This window comes from Microcebus murinus, chromosome 8 (assembly GCF_040939455.1).
Source record: "Microcebus murinus isolate Inina chromosome 8, M.murinus_Inina_mat1.0, whole genome shotgun sequence".
Classification (NCBI taxonomy): domain Eukaryota; kingdom Metazoa; phylum Chordata; class Mammalia; order Primates; family Cheirogaleidae; genus Microcebus; species Microcebus murinus.
Window position 1 is genome coordinate 29,844,622 of NC_134111.1, and position 21,266 is coordinate 29,865,887.

Here is a 21,266-nt window from a genome sequence, read left to right on the forward strand (position 1 = left end):
TTATTTCAGAAGTAATATCTCAGAGAAAAACTAAAATTTAGATAAAACTCAGGGATTTTAAAAGCATTTTATATATTGACTTTCTTCAGAGAATTTTGTAGATAAAGAGTAAAATATTAAAATTTAACTATATCTGAAACAAGGCAATAAACTTGAATTTACTAGAGTGAAAGCAAGATTTCAGTACCAATAAGTATATATCTACATAGTCACAATTTTTGGTTTCTCAATTGCACATCATTTATATTTATTGACACAACTTCCTGATATGTGTTATATTTTTCTAACAATTAGAAATATGGCACAACTTGAGATGTACCTTAAATGAAAATATTCTTCAACACACTAATTTCACTTTATAATGGCTAGCTCAATACTAAGATTTGAGTGACAGCTGCAGCTCTCCAGAAACTAGCACTAAAAGGTGCTAATATCCTAGGAAGCTCTTAAAGAAGACAAATTGTCCCCATCTAATTTAAGGTAGAGAGCTGTATATAGAAAAAAATTGGTAGACATTCAGCAACCAGAAGTCTGTGTCTCCTAGCAAAACACAGTTGGACAACTCCTTCAAAAGATAGCAAGATGCTACTCAAAAGTCAAACATTTACTTCTCTATTTGCTAGGAAAAATTATATTCTATCATTAAATCCAATGTGCATGTTTTTTACAAATTGCATGCCCATCACTAAGTAGCTGAGTTTACCTACATAACTGAGCTAACATATTGAACAAAGAAAACAGGCTTGGCCGCAAAGTCAATGAAAGTCAAATAAAAGGCCAAACTAAACAGATGAGACACCATGCCCTGAAGATCAACAAAGGAGATCACTGTTAGATGAGGAGGGTTTAGAAACTTCAGCAAGGAGGATTTGCTGTGCCCATCACAAACACAAAGCAATTCACTTAAGCTACTTAAACACAATTCTACTCTAAGACTGATGGGTAGTTGGTTGCATACAACTGGATTTTTTTTTTATCTTTTTAAATCAAACTATACTAAAGTTAAACTCCATTGAGTCTTACTTACATGGATATCCTGGAGATATTTTTTAAATTTTTGATAATAACAATAGGTAGCTTTGTATCAGGTATTTTTTAAATAAAGAGATGGTGCTATATAAATGTAGGATGTGATGACAAGAACAATGAGATTAAGATAATAATGCAGTATTTCTGTTTCGGTACAATCCTCATTCAGGTATACCCCTCCTAAGATGATTCTATCCTTTTCGAACACTGGGCACCACCTGATATAGGGCACCACCTGATATAGGGTACCAAAGAATCTCCAATATAACCATATTTACACTTTCTGAGATTGATCATAAGGAAACTCCATCCACTGAACTTTGTAAAGCACAATTTCTTCTCCCCTATGGCACTCATTAGGATTCTTCTTGCCAGGTATTATATACCTGGAAAACTCAAAAGACCCCATTGAAAAATGATTTAGCAAAGTAGTGATGTACAAAATTAATATACAGAAGTCAAACAATAAACAATGAATATATAATTGAAGAAAGTACCCATTTAGATAGAAAAAAATAAAATATGTGAAAATAAACTTACTAAGAAATGTTAAGACACTGCTAGAGGACATATAGGGAATTTTGAGCAAAGAGAAGATGTACCTAGTTGGTAAAGTTCATCTCAAAAAGATATCAATTCTTTCTAAGCTAATTTATCATTTCAACATGAGCTCAATAAGAATATTGATGGGTTTTTTGAAACGAGGCAAACTGATCATAAAGTTTATATGGAAAAATAATTAACCAAAAATAATCATGCATACTCTGAGTAAAAGGTCAATGAGAGAGAATTAGCACTATCAATATTAAAATATATTATAAAAACCTGAAAAAAACAGTATGGCACCAGTTAATCAAAAAACAAACTGAACATTAAAGTCCAGAAATAATTCCAAAAGCATACTGCAATTCAATATATGATAAAGACAGCATTTCAAATCAGTAGGAAAAAGAAAAATATTTCAATAAATGGTGATAGACTATCTGAGGAAAGAGATGCCTTTTTTTTTCCTATTTAATCGGATACTTTCTTCCATTATACATTTATACTATTTGTTGTTTGACTTCTGTGTATTAATTTTGTACCCCTCTACTTTGCTAAAGTTTTTCAGTAAAAGTCTCTTGAGTTTTCCAGACATATAGTTATAATATCTGGCAGGAGGCAGAGATCCAAGGAGAAGCATATGCCAATAAAACCAGTAGAAATTTCAAATTAAGATTTACATATAAAATGCTGAGAGCATATAAACATTAGAAGAAAGCATGGGAATTTCTTTTTAGCATTGCACTGGAGAAGGCATTTATATTTGTGACTCAAAATCCAGAATCCATCAAATCAAATAAAAGAAAATTAATAAATTTAACAACATAAAGAACTATAAAGAAAGTCAAAAGATAAATGATAACCTGAGAAACTCATATTGTAAACAAATACAAATCTTTGTAATACATGAAAGCTACTAGAAACCAACAAAGGATCAACCACATTATAGAAAAATGGATAAAAATATATACAGTCAAGACACAGAAAGAAAATGCAAATGGCTTGTAAACATAAGTAGATTATCAAGTCCACCTAAAATAAGAGAAATGTACATCAAAACTACACTGATATACCATTTTTCAGATTAGTAATGGTTTAAGAGCCTGATGGTTTGTAGGAAAACAGGCCCTCGCATATATTATGGAGTGTTGAAATTGGTACATCTCTGACTGAAGGCAATTTTGCAATATTTATTAAAACCAGAACTGCATATACCCATTGACTTGTTGCACTGTTAGGAATTTATACTATAGATATACTTGTCCACATGTGAAATGACATTATTTGTAACATGATCCATGCCAGTATTATTTGAAATTTAAGAATTCAGAATAACTCAAGTGCCCATCAATAGAAGAATGTTAAAATTTTATTGTACATTTACGGAGTGTAGTACTACACAGTGGTATTTTTAAAAAAAAGAATGAGGAGGCTCTCCAATATTGACCACCAGGATGCATTGTTAAATACAACAACAACAAAAAGTGAAGTGTATATGTTGTTCTACTTTTTGTAAAAATAGAAGGAATGCAACTATATATTCTTATTGTCTGTTGTGCACATAAAGAAACTCTGCATGAACATTTAAGAAAATAATAACAGTGATTATGGCTGTATGTGCACGCAAGAAAGCTGTGCAAATGGTGTATAGGGGAAGAGCAAAACTTTTCAGTGTGCCTTTTTATATTTTTAAAGATTTTGAACTATGGGAATATATGACATTTTAAAGAAGGGGGTGAAGGAGACTTCTTGCCAAGAGTAGCTGTTCTTTTACAGCCCAAGTCCCAAACAAACCATTTGCTGTTAGTGAGAGTGGGATGTCAATCACAGCTCTCTCCATTAACAGGACTTCTTCTACTAAAAAGTACAGGAAGCAAGCTATGCCTTGGAAAGAGAAATAAGCAAAATACATTGTTTTAGCTAATGTTTTGAGAACTGAACTTTCCTCTGCATTTGTCGATTTTTCTGTTAACGTTGGAAATTTCTCCAGTTTGTCTACAGAATTTTATAGTGTTCTGATCAACGTGGAAGTGTTGCATAAGTTTAGTATAAGTTTATCAGGTGGAAAGTGTAGTGGAAAGAATTGTTTTTTTTTTTTTTTTTTTTTTTTTTTTTTGTGTGTGTGTGTGTGTGTGTGTGTGTGTGTGTGTGTATGTGTGTGTGTGCTTAAGCCTCACCTTGTATTTATCGCCTATGATTTTGCACCCTGATTTCGGACTAACATTTTACCAACTTCTCAAGGCCATTTCTCTCTATCCTCTAAGATATTAACAAACCACTCAATTCAGCTCCCTCAGAGTCTAAAAATATGTTCTGAATTTTTTCATTAGGACATCAGTAAAAATATGAAGAAAACGAACTTCGTCACAGGTTTACACTAACTACCATTTGATTCATCTTTAGAAGCACAACCACTGCCAACTACTCTTTGGTTGTAACTTTGCCAAATTCTTCAACTACCTAGAAATAGGGTACACAAGACTGTATTCTTTTAGCTCTTTGAAAGCTTCTTCCCTCTTCTTGCAGCTGCTGCAGCTGCTAATGCTTCATCATAAATAGATATCCCCAGACCTTACCCTGCCTAGGTTGAAACTGATCCAATCTTCTGTCCAGAGGTTTCACTGAAGAATACAATGGAGGGTAACCATGACATCACTTGTGTGATAAAAGAAAAGTAAACTCCAATAATCTAGAGAATTCCCTGCAGCCCATTGTTTCAAACGAGAATTTATAATATGCTTGGTGTTGTGACTTACCTTACGTGATAAAGATAATACAAGAGAGCTACTCCTGTAATTAAAAAAGCTTTATTCAATTTGTTTTTTTTTATCTTCTCCCATATTCCCCTCCACTTCCCCACTGGTGTTTTAGTTTGGTTTCAGGACTAAAGAGTAGACTGATCCTAGGGCATAATAAGTCTTGAGAAAGCAATGTTAATATAATATAATGGCCAAAAATATTTCTTTTAAAAATAAATGCAGGAAGACTATGATAATAGTAAAAGCTAGGTGATAGATACCCAGGGGTTGAATATAATTTTCCTCTACTTATGTATATGTTTAAAATATAATTTTCCTCTACTTTTGTATATGTTTATTTTCCATAAATAAAGTTAAAATAAATAAACATTAATGTACATTCTCAACTTCTTGTGCTGTGCTGCATCTTATTATATATTCTCTGAATTGCCCTCGGCCTCATCTCCTAAATTGAATCTAAATCCAGAGACAGGGATTAAAATATAATTGAGGTAAAACATACTATTATTTTGTTGTATTTGATAACATAATGGGGAAAGCAGAGAGATAAAAGTGGTAGTGATCTCTGAGTGCTAGAGGCTGGGGGCTACTCAGCAGGTGGTTGATGTTGTCTGTGTATGTTTACAGGTGGTGGGGAGGAACATGGTGTGGGGTTACACAAGGTAGCTGACATAGTTTGAATATTTGGCCCCTCCAAATCTCATGTTGACATTTGACCCCCAATGTTGGAAGGGCCCCATAGGAGTTGTTTGGTTCATGGTGACGGGTCCCTAGTGAACTATGAATGGCTTGGTGCCTTTCCCACGATAAGTGAGTTCTCCCTCTTTCAGTTTAAGAGAGCTGGTTGTTTGAAAGAGCCGTTCACCTTCTCCTCCTCTCTTGCTCCCTCTCTCACCATATGACACGCCTGCTCCCTCTTTGCCTTCTGCCTTGATCAGAAGCTTCCTGACAGCCTCACCAGAAGTAGATGTTTGCACGATGCCTCTTGTACAGCCTGCAGCACTGTGAACCAAAAAAACTCTTTTCTCTATAAACTATACAGCCCCAGGTATTTCTTTATAGAAGCGTAAAACATACTAATAATAGTAGCTACAAGGAAGTAAGGTTTTGAAGAAACGCTAGGTCCAGACACTAACGAACATGAGAAAAGAAGGGAAAGAACAAGCCCATAAAGAGGGCTGATAACTAAAGGCTGAGCTCAGGAGATCTGTGCATATCTTCACATAACCAAAATAAAGGAAAGAAGTCTGATCATGGGATTTCTGTGGGTTCAATCCCAATGACCCTGGACAGGCTGGACACTCAGATGGCTACAAGGACTGCAGTTTGAGCCTGAAGCTTATCCAAACAGAAAAAGACCTGGCATCTTCAAAGATACAGTTTTCTTTTTAAAAAGTTTATTTGCCCTTGGCTTGAGAATGGAAGTAGAATGAACAGAAAGAAAAGGCAGTGATGTCAAGGGTTTGAATTGAAGTAGAGTGCAGCAAATGAAAGAACTGAGATCGCTTAGAAGAGATGGTTTATTGCTTTCAGGCAGTGCTAAGCTAATGAAGCAATATGCAACAGTAACTCACCTCATCGAGCTATAGTTTGTTCCTGAAACTGCCCAAGAGGTTAGTAATATAGGTTGTGGGATTGACCAGATTGTGTGTATGGTTTTTTTGGTGAATGTAATGTGTGTGTCTTAGAGAGGGGAACGGGTATCAGGCTATAGAGAGGTATTTGGAGGAGAGATCTCTGCCCACTTGAATCATAAAGTGCTCGAGAAAATAAGCTTTTGCTCAAGATGAAGGGCAGAGAAAACCCAGCTGAAGTCGGTTTCTGTTTGGGATCTGAAAGTGGTGTTTCATCAACTATTTAGAACTTAATTGCAAAAGCATAAATAAATTTCCCAAGCCCCTTATTCTCTTTATAAATAGCACTTTCCCACTTGTGTTCTATTCTTCATTTGCCTGAAAAGCAAATTAAAGCTTTCTAGTAGCTATCCACAAATACATAGCAGCTTTGTGAGTCCTGTTTTATTTATTTTTCTCATTTGTGATTTCAGAATTTATGTCAAAAATATACTTATGAAATTAGCCAAAAATGCCAAATGAGCTGGCATGCCTATTACTTAAGAAAACATGATTGAATTCAAAGCCATCTTCACAAATCTGATGACCTTTAGTGGGGCAAATGCAGATTAAATCACTTAAAGAAAAGAAATAGATGTTGCAAATGTACATAAACATGGAAGAACATTATCTAATAATCATGACATATCAGACACAAACAAAGAGATCTTTTATATTGATCACCGACCAGGTCTTAAACAGAGTACTTTTTTCCAGGGGAAAGCCTTGTAGCATAGATGAAATGACAAGACAAAGATCTCTTTTGATGGGGAAAAATTCATCCAATATGTCAGTGTTTAGTAAATGACAGGAGGAAAGCCTAAATTAAGTAGGGAAAAGACTGGTAAGGTATAAGGGTAGGTTCTGATATTCCTCAAATATCTAGAGTGGAATCAAAGAATTATAATCCATCTATCTGCATTTTAGTGGAAGGCAGAGAAAGAAAATCTACAGAAATACCTAGTATTGTTATGGAATGACTCCCTTATCATAAAAAGTATGTGATATTGTAATGAGTGAGCACTTGGAAATCTCATCAAAAGATATGTTTGAATTCGGTGACAAATGCTCTTCTATCTCACAGACAGCCTTAAAAAAGGAAGTTCAAAATTCTTCCTATCCTTAGAATCCTGAGATTATCTGTAGAATTAAGAATTAATATCATCCTTTATGAATGACCTAACAGAGACTTCTAAAACCTTGGATACCAAATCTAATTTTGGTAAGTTGGTGACTAGCAATATTCTAAAGAAACTGACACAGCAGTGAGCGGGGTAGAAAAGCATAACAATATTAATATAAGAGTAAGATAATCCCAACTCTACCCTTCACAAATTCTGTGACTGTCTCTATATCTGAGTCTCCTCATTTGGAAAACGTAACATTTGAAATTCAACTTCAAGAGTTGTACAGATGATGAGATAATACATGGGATAGAAGTTTAAAAACTACAAAGTATTGCATACATATAAGTTTTTGTTAGTAGTAGTAATAGTATTAGAAACAAATCATTCCTATGTGTCAGTGGCACATATGTGAAACTGTTAACTGTGAATATGAAACCTTTCACATCTACGAAACTCTGCAAGGGAGTCTGTCCAAGAATTAAAGAAAGGCCTTTCTTGAGGTTGGCCATTTATCTTCATTTGTCATTTAAATTTTCTTTTTTGCAAGAGTATACATCCATATAATAAAGTTCACAAAATTTATTGCTTAAAGAATTTTAATAAATGAATACACATGTGTAACCACCATTCAAATAAAGATAAAGAACATTACCAAAATCCTAGAATAGTCTCTCATGCCTATCCCAGTTAATATCTCCTCCCCAAACTACTATTTTGACTTTCATTTTAACCATTTTAGAGGATCACATAAATAAAATCATACAATATGCACTCTGTTGGGTCTGGCTTCTTTGGCTCAACATTATTTCTATATGATTCACCAATGTTGTTGCATGAAGTGGTTGTTCATTCATTTTATTGCCGGAGACTATTTCAATTTAAGAAAACGCCAAAATAGAAGCACTTCTGCAATGGCAGAACAAAGACCTCTGAAAATCTTTATTTCTATAAAAGCAATAAAAACACAAATAAAAAGGGTCACAATTAACTTTTTCAGAAGTCTAAATAAACTGGGTCAAATAAACCCAAAACTTGCACTTGCACTAATCTGAGTGCAAGCATTTATTAAAGAAAAACAACTGAATTGTGGTAAGAACAGTTGGCTTTGTGGCATTTTTTTTTTATTTTGGCATATTATGGGGGTACAGATTTTAAGGTTTCAATAAATGCCCATTTCCCCCCCTCCCCCCAAAAGTCTGAGTCTCCATCATGACCATCCCCCAGATGGTGCACATCTCACTCATTATGTATGTATATACCCACCCCCCTCCCCAATACCCTATTACTGTAGCACCTATGTGTCCACTTAGGTGCTACTCAGTTAATACCAGTTTGCTGGAGAATATATCTGGTGCTTGTTTTTCCATTCTTGGGATACTTCACTTAGTAGTATGGGTTCCAGCTCTAACCAGGAAAATATAAGATGTGCTATATCACCATTGTTTCTTAGAGCTGAATAGTACTCCGTGGTATACATATACCACATTTTATTAATCCATTCTTGGATTGATGGGCACTTGGGCTGTTTCCGGCTTTGTGGCATTTTAACTTGCCCTATTACCATAGTTCTCTTCCCTTATCCAAGGTAGCTTTGAAAATCAACAGCCTTGTGCCACATTTTGTGAAAACCACCCTAGCAGACACTGAAAGGGGCAGAATGGGTTTGGAGTTCCCAAAATCTCCTCAGTGAACTGTCACTATTTGCTCTGTCTGGCAGCTCCCTGGAAAAGCCCTATTCACAAAACATGTCTTTATTTTACCTGACTCAGAGTTTGTTCACTCAGTGAGGAGAGCTCTATCTCCAAGACACTTGTCAAAAGCACTCAGTGGCAATTGTTTAACATTACAGCTGTCTAAGCATTTGAGACAAATGAGAGACTTGCCAAAAACTTAAAAGGAAAATCTGGAAAATGAGATGTGCATAGTGGATGTGGAAAAGCTCAAACACATTCCTGGAAATCTAGAAGGCCACATGCATGCCCCAGAAAGACCGGGGAAGGCCCTCTTCTCTCACTTCTGGCACAACTTCAGGCTCTGCACAAGCAGGAAGTAAAGGCTAAGGCAGGCTTACAAAATATCAGAGCACTGAAGGCATGCTCCAACACAAACACACATAGAGCCTCTGGGCAAAATCTGGGAGACATTGTTTCAAGGCATGTAAGAAAATCTCTCTGCAATCAGTAGCTGACCACTAAACTAACCAAGCAGAGACTTCACTGGCCAAATGTAACAAAAAATACAAATTTTACAGAATTATCCCAGGAAAGTCACCAAACAAAAAAGAGCTACAACAATAAATACAACATTACATTTTAGAGGAGAAAATTCTGATTTCTGAAGTTACCATATCATATTATATTATACAAAAGTCCAGTTTTCAGCCACAACAAAAAATTATAAGACAGGCAAAGACATGGGGAAGTATGACCCATACACAGTGGGGAAACAGCTAACAGAAGCTGCTCCTGAGGAATCCCAGATGTTGAGCTTTCTGAGCAAAGAATTTAACTCAGCTACCATAAACATATTCAAAAACATTAAAGGAGGCCAGGCATGGTAGCTTGCACTTGAAATCCTAGCACTCTGGGAGGCCAAGGTGGGAAAATTGCTTGAAGTCAGGAGCTAGAGACCAGCCTGAGCAAGATGAAGACCCCATCTCTACAAAAAACAGAAAATTAGCTGGGCCTGGTAGCATGTGCCTACAGTCCCAGCCACTCAGGAGGCTAAGACAGGAGTATTGCTTTAGCCCAGGAGGTTGAGGTTGTAGTGAGCTCTGATGATGTCACAGCACTATAGCCCAGGAAACAGAGGGAAACCCTGTCTCAAAAAAAAAAAAAAAAATTAAAGAAAATCATGGATATCTTATCAAATAGAGAATAAAAATATGGAAGTTTTTTAAAAAAGAATCAAATAGAAAGTTTGTAATTTAAAAGAATAATAATTGAAATGAAAAATGTATCCAAGGAAAGAGCTCAAGAACAGATTTGAGCTGACAGAAGAACAATTGACAAAAATTAAAGAAAGGTCAATTAAAATTGTCAATTCTGAGAAACAGAATTTTTTTATGAAGAAAAACTAACAGAGCCTAAACAATCAAGAGTACTAACATATGCATAATGGAAATCCTAGAAGGAGAAGAGAGAAAGGAACAGAAAGATTATTTGCAGAAACAATGACCAAATACCTCCCACACTGAAAGAATAACATTAATCTCTAGATCTAGAAAGTTCAACAAACCCAAAGTATGATAAGCGTAAAGAAATTCATTTTCATACAGATAATAGTCAAACTAACAAAAGACAAAGAGTAAAAATGCAATTTCGTTTGTAATACTTTTCTTCTTCTACATGATTTAAAAGATACCTGCATAAAACAATCATAAAACTCTTTTGATGAGCTTTCATGTATAAAAATCAACTTTGTATGACAATAATAGCACAAAAGAGCAGGAAGAGAAGGAGCTGTGGTGGAGCAAAGTTTTTGTACATTATTGAAATTAAGTTGGTATTAATCTAAAGCAGATTGTTTTAACTTAACATGTTAATTGCAATCTCCATAGCAACCACTAAGAAAATAACTTAAAATAATACAATAGCAGAAACAACAGGGAATTAAAATGGTACACTAGAAAATATTTAATACAAAAGAAAGCAATGATTGAGAATTTTAAAAAATAAGACATATAAAACACAAATAACAAAGTGGTAGATGTAAATTCTACCTTATCAGTAATCATTAAATATGAATGAATTAAGAACTTGAATCAAATGACAGAGATTGGAAAAAATAGATTTTAAAAGATATGATCCAAGTATACACCTTAGAACAAAGAGTTTGAAAGTAAAAGAATGGTAAAAAAATCTTTTGGGTTATTGTAATCAAATAACTCTAGTACTAAAAAAAGATCTAGATTGGCTATACTAATATCAGACAAAATAGAATTTAAGACAAAAATGGCTGCCAGAGACCAAAGAAAGGACATTTTATAACAATAAATGGGTCAATCCATCAAGATGGCCTAAAAATTATAAGCATATATGCAGCTAGCAGCATAGCTCCAAAATACATAAAATAAAATGTTACAGAATTGAAGAAAGCAATAGACAATTTTAAAATAACAGTTGTAGACATTAATCTTCAAATAATGGATAGAACAAAAAGAAAGAAGATTAACAAGAAAATATAAGACCAGAACAATATAAGCCAACTAGACCTAATAGACTTCTATAGAACAAGCCACCCAACCACAGAAGAATTCACATTCACTCAAGTATTCATGGAATAATTTTCCAGGATAGACCGTGTATTAGGCAAACAAGCCTCAATATATTTAAAATGATTGAAATCATACAATGGAATAAAATTAAAAATTAATAACAGAAAAATACTTGGGAAATGCACAAAAAACTTATTCCTACAGTAAAAGCAGTGCTAAGAGAGAAATTTATAACTATAATTTACTAAATTTATTTTATTTATTTATTTCTGGGACAGGATCTTGCTCTGTTGTCCAGGCTAGAGTACAGTGGTGTTATTATAGCTCACTGCAACCTCAAACTTCTGGGCTCAAGCTATCCTCCTGCCTCGGCCTCCTGAATAGCTAGGACTACAGGCACATGCCACCATGCCCAGTTAATTTTTATTTTTTGTAGAGACAAGTTGTCACTCAGGCTGATCAAACTCCTGGCTTCCCATGATCCTCCCTTCTAGACCTCCCAAAATGCTGGGATTACAGGCATGAGACACTGCACCTGGCCACCTTTATTTAAAAAGAAAAAAATATCTCAAATCAGTAACTAAACTTCCAATCTAAGAAATTTGAAAAAGATGAACAAATTAAATTCAAAGAAAGCAGGAAGAAATAAGAACTATTAGGAGAGGAAACAAAGAAAATAGAGAACAGACAGAGGAAAAAAACAAAAGTTGTTTAAAAATCTTCAAAATTGGTAATCATTTAGCAAGACTGACCAAAAACACCTGAAAAAAGGAGATTCAAATTACTAAAATCAGAAAGCAAAAATGGGCCATCTTTACCAAACTTTCTGAAATAAAAATGATTGTAAAAGAATATTATGAATGCTATATGCCAACAAATTAGATAATCAGGGTGAAATGGACAAATTACTAGAAAGATAAACTACTAAAAATGACTCAAGAAGAAATAGAAAACCTGAATAGACCTATAGTAAGTAAAGAGCTATAATTAGAAATCTCAAACTTCCCACAAAGAAAAATTTGGGCGCATATGACTGAGCTGGCAAAATCTAGCCAGTGTTTTAAGAATTAACATGTAAAATGGTGTAGCCACTTTGAAAAATAGTTTGGCAGTTCCTCAAAATGTTAAACATACCTTCCAAATTACCCAGCGTTTCTACTTTTATGTTCATACCCAACAGAAATGAAAATAAATGTCCACACAAAAACTTGGATATGTATGTCCATAGTAGCATTCATTGTTCATAATAGCCAAAAAGTGGAAACAACCCCAATATCCATCAACTGGGTGAATAGACAGACAAAATGTGTGCTATTCATACAATGGAATATTATTCCACATGAAAAGAAATGAAGTATTGATATATGCTACCTCAGGAATGAACCTTGAAAATAGTATGGTAAGTAAAAATATCCAGTCACAAAATATCACATATTGTATGATTCCTTTTATATGAGATATACAGAATAGGTAAATCCATAGAGACAGAACATAGATTAATGGTTGTCAGGGGATGTAGGGGAAATTGGGAATGACTGCTAATGAGTATGGAGCTTCTTTTTGTGGTAATGAAAACATTATAAAATTAGATAATAGTAATAACTGCACAACTCTGAATAAAATAAAAACCACTGAATCGTATACTTTACAAAAGTGAATTTTATGATGTATAAATTACATCTCAATAAAGCTATTATATAACATATAGATATATATAAAGCTGTTAATATATAATATATATGGCACTGTGTTACTCATTCTACTGTTAATGGTTGTTTTTCGATTTTGGCTATTATAGACAAACCTTTATGAACATTTTTGTACATGTCTTGTGGTGGACATATGTATCCATTTGTCTTAGATATATAACTAAAACGATGTCCTGGGTCATAGGTTAGGCAACTTTAGTAGACACATTAATAGAAAGTGAAGCATTTTTCAAAAATGGATTTTCAATTTACACTTTCATGAGCAACATGAGAATTTCAATTGATCCACATCCTCACCAACATTGGAATGGTCATTAAACTAAATTTTTTAGGTATTCTGGTATATGTGCATTAATTTCTTATTGTGGTTTTAATGAGCATTTTTACTTCTGACTAATGATGTTAAATACTTTTCATATGTTTACTAGACATTTGGATATCTGCTTTTATGAACTGCCTACACAGGAGATTTGCTGCTAAATATTTCACATTGAGATCTATGACATAAGAGATAGATAATAATAGAATTTTTGTATATTATGTGAGGGAGGAAACAAATTTCACTTTTATCTATATGGATATCCAATTGATCCAACTATTTATTGAACATATTAACATTTCTTCACTGCATTGCAGTGGCACCTTTGTCATAAAATAGGTGACTGTACATGAGTGGATATGTTTCTGGATTCTGTTTTGTTCCTTCGGTATATATTTTTTCTCCAGCCATTACCACACTGTTTTAATTACTGTATCTTTCCAATAATTCTCGATATCTGGATGTAAGCCCTCTTTGTTGTTCAAGATTGTCTTGGATATTTTAGATTCTATCCAATCTGCAATTTTGTATTTTAAAATCAGCTTTCCTATTTTTACCAGCTTGTCTTTTTTAGCATCATCTTGTCAAATGCTACCAAACAAACTAAAAACAACAACAAAAACAAAACCTATTGTGCTTTTCATGGGTAATGTATTAAAACTAGAGGTGAATTAAAGTGAATTGAAATCTTTATAATATTAAGTTATTCATTCTGTGAACATGGTATATGCTTTTATTTTTTTAGATCCTCTCTGGTTTCTTTCCATAATATTTTATAGCTTTCTGTATAGAGGTCTTTTATGCCTTTTATTAGTTTTATTCCTAGTAATTAATGTTTTTAGATGATGTTTAAATGGTGTTGCTTTTAAACTTTTGTTTTATAATTGTTACTATATTGAAACATATTTGCAAAAATGGCATTTTTATCGAGACTGCTAAATTTACTTTTTAATTATAGCAGTTTATCTGTAGATTCTTTTAAATTTCCTACATCTTGTAATTATGACATTTGTAGATAGTGAGAAAAGTTTTATTTCTTCCTTTGTAATCCTCATTTATTATAATGCTAACACATCTAGCATAGTGTTGAATAAAAGGAATGATAGCAAGCATTCCTGCTGTTCCTTCCCAATTTGAAGGTGAAAATTCTCAATATTTCATCATTAAGTATGATGTTGTTTTGTTTCTTTTTGTTTCTTTTATGGATACCTTTTATCAGATTAAGGATGTTTCCTTCTATTCCTAGGTTGTTAATAATTATATTTTAAAATTTTGACCAGGTGTTACATTTTATCTAATATTTTTTTCATCTATTGAAACATATGTATTGAAATCAAGTGGTTTTTCTTTATTCTGATAATGTTGTTAATTACTGATATTTTGATGTGAAATTAATCATTTATTTTTAGAATAAACTCAACTTTATTTGACATACTGCCTTTTTAATATATCATCATTGATTTAGATTGTCTAGTAATCCTGTGTCCATTTTTCTAAGTTTTCTTTTTAAAGGAATTTGCCAATCTCATCAAAATATTCAAGTTTATTAGCAGTAGTCTATCATAATATTCTATAATTTTAAAATATCTATAGGGTGATGTCACCTTTTAATTTCTAATACTGATAATATTGATATTTTTCTTGATCAGACTTGCAAAGGCATTGTCAGTTTGATTAATTATTTCAAAGAACTAAAACTTTTGAAGTTTTCTCTATTTTATATTTCATTGATTCCTATTTTTAACTTTACCATTTACTTCCTTCTATTTTCTTGCATTTAATTTGCTGTTCTTTTTCTGGAATATTGAGATACAATCGGATGATTGATTTTCAGCATTTATTCTTTACTAAGTACATTTATGACTAGAAATTTCCTGATGCACAATTTAACTGCAAATGTTAGTTTTAGTATGTCACACTTTTGCTGACATAAAAATCAAAATATTTTCTAATTTCTATTGAAATTTTGACTTTGGCCCATGGGTTATTTGAAAGTGTATTGATAATTTCCTAACATTGGAGATTTTTGCTTACTTTTCCATGAATAGTTTCTAGCTTAATTGCATTGAGGTCAGAGAATATACTCTGTGTGACTATTTGAAATCCATTGATACTTGCTTTGTGGTCCAGAATATGGTTGACTTTGGGCAATATTTCATGGGAATTAGCAAAAAGTTTATATTCTACAGTTGTTAAATATAGTGTTCTTCACCATCGACTACTAAAATAGGTATTCAAAAGATCTTCAGGCTGGGCGCGGTGGCTCACGCCTGTAATCCTAGCTCTCTGGGAGGCTGAGGTGGGCGGATTGCTCAAGGTCAGGAGTTCAAAACCAGCCTGAGCAAGAGCAAGACCCCGTCTCTACTATAAATAGAAAGAAATTAATTGGTCAACTGATATATATATAAAATTAGCCGGGCATGGTGGCACATGCCTGTAGTCCCAGCTACTCGGGAGGCTGAGGCAGTAGGATCGCTTGAGCCCAGGAGTTTGAGGTTGCTGTGAGCTAGACTGACGCCACGGCACTCACTCTAGCCTGGACGACAAAGCAAGACTCTGTCTCAAAAAAAAAAGATCTTCAGTTATGGTTCTCACTTTGTCTATTCTTTTATTTTCATAATATCTTTCATTACATATTTTAACACTATATTAATACATATATTTAAATTTAAGTTTAAAATCCTATTGATTCCTTTATAATTAAGAAGCACTATTATTTTCTCTAATAATATATTTTGCCTTAGAATCTGTCTGATATGACTATAATTACACCATTTTCTTTTGGTTATATTTTCATATTATATCTTTAATACTATTACTTCAACCTTTAAGAGTCCTTATAGTTAAGGTGTATCTCTTATAAGTAGTATATGGTTGGGTATTGTTTTTCTTATCAACTCTGACCATCTTTGTCATTTAACTGGAATATTAATACAATTAATTTAATGTAATTATTGACATAATTGGATTTAAATTTATCTTCTTACTATGTTCCCTATTTTACCATCTGTTCTATGTTTTTCTGTCTTTCTTTCTATTGGATGAATGACATGTCCATTTGCTCTATTAGATGTTAGTTATATATTTATTATAATTTTATAATTTACCCTAAAATAATAGATTCCAACATTTATCCTTTGCTTATTGAAGTCTATCTTAAATTAGTTAGTTACCACTTTTTGGTTAAGGCAAGGACTTTGCAACACTTTAACTTCATCCTATTCCCTGCTATGGACTGAATGTTCATACAAAATTTATATATGGAAGCCCTAATCCTGAGTGGAATAGTATTTGGAGATGGTCCTTTGGGAGGTAATTAGGTTTAGGTGAGCTTATGAGGGATAGCCTCTCACAATGGGATTTGTATCCTTATAAGAAGAGGAAGAGAAACCAGAAGCATGTGTGTGCGTGTGCATGTTCTCTCTCTCTCTCTCTCTCTCTCTCTCTCTCTCTCTCTCTCTCTCTCTCTCTCTCTCTCTCTCTCTCTCTCTCTCTCTCTCTCTCTCTCTCTCTGCTATATGAGGACAAAAAGAGAAGGTGACTGCTGTCTGCAAGCCAGGAATAGGGCTCTCACCAGGAACTGAATCTTTTGGCACCTTGATCTTGGATTTCCTAGCCTTCAGAATTGTGAAAAATAAATGTATTGTTTAAGCCATTCAGTCTATGGTATTTTGTTATAGCAGCCCCAAACTAACTGAGACACTCTCTTTTTCCTTTTTGTGCTATTGGTGTCATGTATTTTAATCATACATCTATTTTTAAAACCCATAATACATTACTACTATTTCTATATTTAGATTTACTCATATATTTATCCTTCCTTGTGTTCTTAATTTTTTTCAGCAGTTCCATGTTTAAACCTGAACAAAAATCCCTTCAGACTCTCTTTTAGTGTAGGTCTGTTAGCAACAAATTCTCTTTGCTTTTGTTTGAAAATGTATTTATTTAACATTCCTCTTTTTTTGATTTATTTTTTATTATGATAGAATTCTTGCTGGTTATTGCTTTCTTTCAGAACTTTAAAGATGTCATTCTGTTGGTTCCATAGTTTCTATTGAAAAGTCTACATTAGGTCTTAATTTTGCTCCTTTAAAGTAATGTGTATTTTTCCTCTGACTACTTTAATGTTTTCTTTTTAATCATTGTTTTTCAGATAATTGAATATGATGTTCTGGGTATAGTTTTCTTTTAAATCTGAATGCAGTTTATGGAGCTTCTTGAATTCACCACTTACTTCATTTTATCAGTTTTGTAAAATTAGTTGCCAACAGGTTTTCAAATGTCGCTTTTGTTCAACTGATGCTCTCCTATTGTTCTGGGACTCCAATTACAGTTATAGCAGAACTTTTAAACTCTGTTCCATATATCTCTTTTGCTCCCCTATATTTTCTATCCTTTTTACTTTCAATACTTAAATCTGAGTATTTTATATGGCCCTCTCTCTTAATTCACTATTCTTTTCTCTACTGTGCCTGTTAGAAATTCATATTTTAATTTATTTTAGTTCTTGTAATTTTTGTTTCTAGCATTTCCATTTGGTTCTACTTTTTACATTCTTGGTAATTTTTTTTTTTAATTCAATGCTGGACATTGTGAAAAACTGCAGACTCTACATGAAGTTATCTTTTTCAGAGATAATTGAACTTATTCCAGCAGTCATATAATGTATGGTCTCATCATATTGTTTTAGTCAATATTGGATTTCAGATATTTTTAGGCTCATCAACTTCCAGTTTGTCCTAAATCTTAAAGCTTAGCCTTTACTTTGTAAATAGTAGGCTTCTTGGGTTTTCATCTGAAATCCTGAGACATTTTAATTTGGGCTCTCCCTTTTAAGGGTCCAAAAATTCCCATCTCTGTCTCCCAAGGTCCCCAAGACAGCCAAAATCTTGGCACAGCTCTTTAGCTTCCAAGTTGTTCTTTTACACCCAATTTCTCTGCATTTTTACCCTGCACAGTTTAGGAGTCAGCACATGCCTTGAGGGGAAGTTGCACAGAATTTTGGGCTTACTCCCCTGTGGCTTTTTCAACTTTTAGACCTTAATTCCTCAAGTCCTAATCACTTTGGCAGCCTCAAACTCCAACATCTGTCTCCCTAACCCAGTGAGACTGCCATAAACCTAGACTAGCACTTTCTTCTTAGCCTCTAGTGCCCATGCTATGAAGCTTCAAATACCAAAGTGAAAAGTTTAGGTGAATGTGGGGCTCAATTCATTGTACTTCTCTCCTCTCTGGGATCTTTGTCTTTCCAGTATTGGCTTCCTTAGTTCCTCTCTAGTGGCTTCAAACAGTTGTTGTATAAATTATTTCTAAGTGGTTGTTTGTAATAGGAGAGTTAATGTAATACAAGCTATTCTTTCATAGCCATAAGTGGAAGTAGAGTGATTTACTTTTAATCTGCAATTTTTAAAAATCTCTACTTTCAAAACAGTCTTCCCATTTGTGGTTTTAAAATTACAGAGTTAAAAACAAGTAAAAAAAAATTATGTACCTGGGTGGACTTGAAATGAGAGAGGTGAATCCGGGAGATATTTATTAGGTAAAATTTGTACAATTGCTCTTTTTTTATAATTAGCCTAAATAACAAAGGCAAAATGGAGTCTTGAATCATCTTAGTGTTTATGTAATATAGCAAATTCACCATTCTGTGTATCCCGCGTCTAATATTTGCATTGAAAAACAATATTAAAACATCCTTGTGGTGTTGCAACTATAAAATTTAGTGGCTCTTTGTAACATGTATTTTGTATTATTTTTTGAATTTATAACATACATATTTCCTTTTTAATAAAAAGGCAAGTTTGAAAGGTTTTGTTTTTGTTTTTTTCTAAGTGAAAGAAGTAGGTCTCTTTACTGTGTTGCATAGGTTTTCTGGATGGGACATGCTCCATTTAGAGCTCTGTTTCCTGCTTGGAGGGACAATTAATATGCATACTACTTGAGGAACAGCATGGCTCATTGGACTGAGCTTTGAGTCAGTAGTTTGAAGTTATAATCCTACTTCTGCAACTCAATGTGTGCCCCTGGGCAAGCCATTTAACCTTTGTATTTATTCACCTGAAAAATGGGATAAAATTTATTACTTATTTGCAAGAATGCCTAGTAATAACTGATTTTGAATATAAAGAAATGCACACAATATATTTTGACCAGTTAAAATTACTACAAACATTCCTACAATTCAGTTTCCCCTAAAGCCTCAGTATGGCTTTGATTAAAATTCTTCTGATTTAAAATGAAGCACAATAAAGTGCAGTTAAGTGTTTTATTTAATTTGCATGCTTAAACAGGTAGGAAAATCCAGTGTAGTTAAGCCTGAGAAAACAAAAATTTAAAAACATAGAGAGTGGAAAATAATCTATTTTTCTTTTACAGTTTTTTTTAACTGTATAAAGGTATTATATATTATATATACATACTATTCTCTTTCTATCACCAAAGTGCCAAAATTCAAATTCACATTCACACACATAAAAATAACAATAAACTCAAACTCACATCTATTCTTTTCCTTTTATTATTCATAATTGTTTAGAAATAGAGTTTTAATAATAATTATTCCCAAAATTTTATGATAATTTAATCTCAGCATAGATTTTAAAAAAATGATTTTTCCATTTTATAAAGGGAACAAATAAATATTCAGGTCATTCTTTTGTCTGGAACTTTATTGTACTTTGTACAATACATGCTTCTGAAAAAACATGAAGATTGAATTTTTTTATATACAGAGAAATTTAAGTTTTACTTGTATTTAGAAAAATGCCATTAAAAGGAAGCCTTAAAAAGAATTCCTTGACCTGGCACAGTGGCTCACACCTGTAACCTACCATGTAGGGAAGCTGAGGCAGAAAGATTGCTTGAGGCCAAGAGTTCAGGAATAGCATGCATAACACAAGGAGATCCTGTCTCTACAAGAAATAGAAAAATTAGCTGAGTGTGGTGGTGAATGCCTGTAGTCCTGTCTACTCGGGAGCTTGAGACAGGAAGATCCTTGAGCCCAGGAGTTTGAGGTTTCAGTGAGCTACAATGCTACCACTGCTCTCTCTCCAGCCTAGGAAACAGAGCAAGATCCTATCTCAAATAAAAATAATTATTATTCCTTTAAATATTTAATAAATAAGCCTCAATTTGTTTCATAAATTTGAGCCTAATTTAAAATACAGGGCAATAAATTGATTCTCTTTACCATGTGTCTTCTTATAACTGTGTCTAGCACATTTGTAGTTTCTCTGAGACTCAGGTTTTTTTCTTCTTTATAAAATGATAATAACATCATCAAGGCTACCTATCTCACCAAGTTGTAATGAAAGTCAAGTAAGAATGTATATGAAAACACTTTGAAAACCATTTATCTTGTTAGAGACAACATTGAGGAATACTATCACCTAACTACCTTCTGGTAACATCCTCATATTCTTGAAGTCTTAATGTTTTCATTCACCAGCTCAATTTTTGTCACCATTCTAGGTGATTTCAACATCCTTGCAAATGATTGATACTACTCCCTGGATCCTTTGACATCCCAGTTCTTGGACCTCTTCATCACCCAGTGATCATTTTTTCTGTCACTACAATGGTAACACCCAGGCCACTGTCATTACCAGACACAACTCCTCTTCATGTTAATGTCTACTCCCTAATCAGGGCTCCTATCCTTCTAGCTCACTTGCTTAAATATCTGCCAAGAAGCAATAGGTCCTCCTAATGGTGTCAGTCCTCTGATCAATTGCTCCTATCATTTCTTTCAACCCACAACAGCACCCTCCAGACTGTACTTTCTTCTCATCCAACTCAAATTCCATGAGTCATCATTTCAGTGACTCCCATATAATTCCCAAACCTTTCTTATTCTTCTCTTCCTCAAAATCACTTACCTAACAAATCCAACCATATAAGAACTCTATCATCTGCCTTCTCCGTGCCTGCCAACAACTCTGTGTTGCAGGAA